The sequence below is a fragment of the Myotis brandtii genome, unplaced genomic scaffold (genome assembly GCF_000412655.1).
Source record: "Myotis brandtii unplaced genomic scaffold, ASM41265v1 scaffold62, whole genome shotgun sequence".
NCBI lineage: Eukaryota > Metazoa > Chordata > Mammalia > Chiroptera > Vespertilionidae > Myotis > Myotis brandtii.
Window position 1 is genome coordinate 2301308 of NW_005370366.1, and position 4774 is coordinate 2306081.

General features: G+C 52.2%; 1 pseudogene; it reads left to right on the forward strand.

Moving 5' to 3' along the window:
- LOC106723663 overlaps nt 1-4774 on the forward strand; it is a 6363-nt pseudogene that overhangs the window by 499 nt on the left and 1090 nt on the right.

Below are 4774 nucleotides of genomic sequence, written 5' to 3' on the forward strand. Positions count from 1 at the left end.
CCCTCAAGCACGACTAGGAGCCTTTGGAGCCCAGAGGCCTTTCCGAGGCCCCCCCTTCACCCCCCTGGCGTCTCTGGCTTTTACCTGAGCCTCTTCCCGAAACTACTAGCCATTCCTTTAACCACCCTGGAGCCCTCTCCCATGCATTGGACCAAATGAGACAATAAAGCTTTTTGCAGCAATAAAATAAAATAAAATAAAATAAAAGCTTCCCAGATGAATCTAATGCAAAGTCAAAGTTGAGAATCACTGATTTAGAAGATCTTATTCAATTCCCTCAAAGATCCTAAGGCCAGTGGTTTGGTAAAGGTGTCTGCATCACAAACTCCTTGTGGACAGGGATGGAGAGTTGACTTCTGTCTCTGGCTCACTGTCAGGGACCTGTGACAGGTGACCGGACCAATCTGTGTCCAGGTTCCTCCCACTGCACATGTAGTGGCCTAAACAGGGTCTTCCAGAAGTCAGATGGGTCCTACGACAGAGAGGGGCCTGGAGAATGACGAGAGCAATAGCAACAAGGACTGTCAGCCCCAGATACCCATCACCCTGCAACTGCAGGAAGAAAGACCTGAGGGGAGTGAGAACAGGTAGCATGTGTGGAGTCCTCTGTGTGCCAGGCACTTTTCCTGGGCTGTTTGGTTAATGTTCGGTCCTTTGTGCCAAGAGTTCACGTCCTGACAAGACACAGGCCCTTTTTTATAGAGCCAGAGTCACGGTATTGTGCAGAATGGTGGAGTGATTAGGTCATTCACTGTTTCCTGCCGTGTTCCCGTCTCTTGTTTGAATCAAGGAGCATTTTGTGGAAGCTTACAGCAGTCAGGGTGGCTCTGGGGCCATAAGGTGAGCATCAATAGGCAAATGGTGCCTTTGGAGCATTGTAAAACCAGGGGCTAGAGCACAGCATTCCTCCCCAGGCACACAGCCCTGGTGGCAGCAGGCTCTCAGTTTTCCCACCACAGTCAGCTCTGTATCTGGTTTCTTTTTCTTTTACTAAATATATTTTATTATTTTTTTACAAAGAGGAAAGGAGAGAGATAGAGAGCTAGAAACATCGACAAGAGAGAAACATCGATCAGCTGCCTCCTGCACACCTCCTACTGGGGATGTGCCCACAACCAAGGTACATGCCCTTGACTGGAATCGAACCTGGGACCTTTCAGTCTGCAGGCTGACGCTCTATCCACTGAGCCAAACCGGTTATGGCTGGTTTCTTTTTAAATTCTAGCAATATCTTTAGAGGGAGCCACCTTATCCAGCTAGCCTTGTGGTACAGAAAACTCTGACATGCTGTGGTCTTTCTGACCTCTTCAGTGTCCTGCCCTTATAATCTTACTTCAAAACCAGTCTCACCATCACCTACAGGAAGCCTTCCCTGACTAGCTCCCACCTTCACTCCAGCTGATCCTCCCTCACTTCCTAGGAAGTGATCTTAGCTGCTGTGTATTATCTCCCCAAGGCAGCAGACTTGTCTTCTATTATGTTTATAGGTCCCCCCTACCCTCAAGCCTAACCCTCATCTTAGCACATTGACTAGATGGCCTCTCAGAGGGGCCTGGTTCCCCAGAGGCCCCGCCCCTGTGTCTAGAATGGTCTCTGATGCTAAGCCAGCCCCCACGCCAGACTCTCCTCCAGGACCTATTAAGGTACAGGTCATCGAACGCTGCTCACCTGGAGATGTTCGCCTGGCTGCCCCCGGCAAGTGTGTGTCCCCCCAGCAGCACGACTGCTCCTCCTTCTGTCACCTGGTGGGCAGGGAGCTCAGCACTGAACTGGGCATGTGAGTGACAAAAAGCCACTCAGAACAGAATGAAGTCACCATCTCCAGACAGGTCCTGACCATCCTCAGAGGCCCATCCAGTGAGTGTTGGTAGGACCCCACGTAATGGGAACCAAAGTTGAGTGCAAGCTCCTTCCAGAAGCTGCCCTTGGCAGCATCCCCAAGAAGGGAGCCAGGCAAACCAGCAGGGGGCCAGCAGCCACGTCTGAGGAGGTGCTGTATGGAGGGACAGCGAGGTCGACACCATGGGCCTTGAGTCAGCTGCCAGAAGCAGACCCTGAGTAGATGCCAAACCCAGGGGACCCCGATTTTGTCCTGAGTTCTAGTGCTCCAGCTGACCTTTGGCCTGGACGGAGTAGCCTTAGCAAGCAGGGGAGGGGTGGACTGCTGTGCCAGGAAGTCTGCTAAATAAACAGGACTGTTCCAGGCTGAACAGCTCTCTGTCCTCACTCTTGCCGCAGCAGGATGCCCAGAGCAAAAATGTTGGGCCTCTCAACCAGGCCAGGCCCTCTGTCCCAGGCATGGCTCCCATTCTGGGACATGCCTACTGGCACAGAAGCAGGAGCAAGAAAGGGCATGGCAACAAATCATTTGTGGTCCTCCATTACAAGTGCAGTCACTACTTAGGAAGATTTGACAGCTCAGTCCTTGGATGGGGGGGCATCTGGGAGAGGGCAGCTCTCCCCCCTTTCTTCTTCCACAGCTGCCAGTGCTGGGAATGTCTCAGCAGAAGAGCTCTGTGACACCCAGTGTCTGGCCAGGGTCCCCAAGTTTTCCCTGGCCTGGGGCCCCCACAGAGAGCTGGTCCTCAGCATGAAGGATGAGGCTGGAAACAGCACCCAAAGGGTGAGCCCAGTTCCAAGAAAGGCTAGGTGGGAGGGCAGCCTTTATTTGCTGGGGACAGGGGAGATAGAGCCAGTTATCAGAAAGGAAGGCCCATGTGATAACTGGTTTTCCCTGCCTAGTAATCTGTTCTCTGTGTAGATTTCCATTCTATGGGGCAGCCGTGGGCAAACTACGGCCGGCCCGCGGGCCGGATGCGGCCCGTTTGAAATGAATAAAACTAAAAAAAAAAAGACAAAAAAAAAAAAGACCGTACCCTTTTATGTAATGATGTTTACTTTGAATTTATATTAGTTCACACAAACACTCCATCCATGCTTTTGTTCCGGCCCTTCGGTCCAGTTTAAGAACCCATTGTGGCCCTCGAGTCAAAAAGTTTGCCCACCCCTGGGCTAGAGGAAGGACAGGAAGGAAGATGGAAGTGCCATTCATGTCAATGTTAACCATCCAGTTTGATGCCAAAAGGGACCTTAGAAAGCATCAACCCAGGAATATAAAACCATTCATCATAGTCATAGAAATTGTGAGCCTCTAGTCCTAGCACAGACCTCCAGCCAAAGGACAGGGCCATCTCTTGGCCATCTCAGTGTTGGCTGTGGCTGTCTTCACGGCCTCAAAGTTTTGTGGAGATGGGAGTGGGAGAGGACCAGGGCCTGTTTGTTGGCTCACCCTGTTTGTCTGTCTGTCAGAAGGTTCTGGGTAGCTGTGTCTGCTTGCTACTGAAAGGACGGCGACTAGACAGATTTGGGGTGATAGGGGAATACTTCTAAGTTGTTTTGTTATGTAGGATGTTTGCAAGTAGAGAGAAGGAGGGGCAAAGGATGACCCAATACAGGGGCCTGAGCTGAGACAGGGGTGTTTTCTGAAGATGAGGAGGGGCCCAGGGTGCAGGAGGCCACCTGGGCACATTGTAGTGAGAAAGGAGAAATGTCCAGAGGAAGGCTGACCAGGGCTATGCTGAGGGAACAGTCTGGGTTTTTGTTCATCCATCTCTGAAGCTTCCCTGCCCCTCCTCCCTTTCCTGGGCACATATGTTGTGCTGTGTGTTCTCAGGAGGTAGTGAGCACTCTAGGCCCAGACCAGGTCTTCCAGAGGAGTGCCCCAATTCATCTGGCCCAGTGTGGTCCCATGGCATCTTTGGCTTTGTCATCTCCAGAGAAGACATACTTGGCTCTTTCCTCAGTAAGAGGAGATCCCAGCAGTCAGATTGCATGCAGCGCAGGCTTGCCCAGAGAGGGTGGGATGGGTGAGGGGTGTGGTTGCACTCTTCCAGGAAGAGCTTGGGATAGGGAGCTTTGGGGGAAACCTCTAGCTTTGCCTCAGGAGATGAGCACCTGGCCATGTGGAAAGGCCATGTGGGAAAGCAAGAGCCGAGGAAGGGACAACACTGATCCTAAATGGAAAGGAAGACAGGATAGGGTCAATATGTAGGTGTGGTGTCCCCCATATAGGCCCAGGTCCTCCATATTTCCTTCCCCAAACTCTCCAGGATCACCTGTGTCCAGCCCCCAGCTACAAAGGCATTATCCAACTGCAGGCCCAGAGCACCCTATCTCCCAGGACCCCAGCATTCATCTCCAGATTCTAAACCCAGTGATCTGCCTGGTAGAAGGATACATGATTCTTTTCCAGCTTCTTATTCTTCCCCACAGTGAGTGATGCCTCTCATACCTTACTTCCAGCCTGGGCTCTCATCCCTCCCTTGTCTGGCCGTCCAGTGAGGTTGCATACAGATCATGCCTTCAAAGTAGCCAGTTCCAGGCCTGTGCCCTCCCTCTGGTCTCCACATGATAGGCCATTTCACCATAGACCTCAATTTCACATCTTGGAATAGCTCCAACATTCCGTGACCCCTCCCTTCAGCCCATGGCTGTGTTAGACCCCTGTGCCTGGTGGGGGGCAGGGAGAGAGGAGGGAACTCACTGAGGTGACCTCTGACCTGGGTTCCAGTCCCCCTGCAGGCCTGCTCTGTGCCAGGCAGTTGTCCTGCCAGGGCCTAAAGCCTTAACAAAACCAGACCCTCAGCCTCCCAGCAGGCCCCTCCCTCTAGGACACCTTGATTTATAAGGATAGTTCCCCTCCCTTTGAGTCCCTCGCCTTGGACCTCATAGGATAAGCCTGAGTCCTCTCCACAAGATGGCCTTCACTGACAGT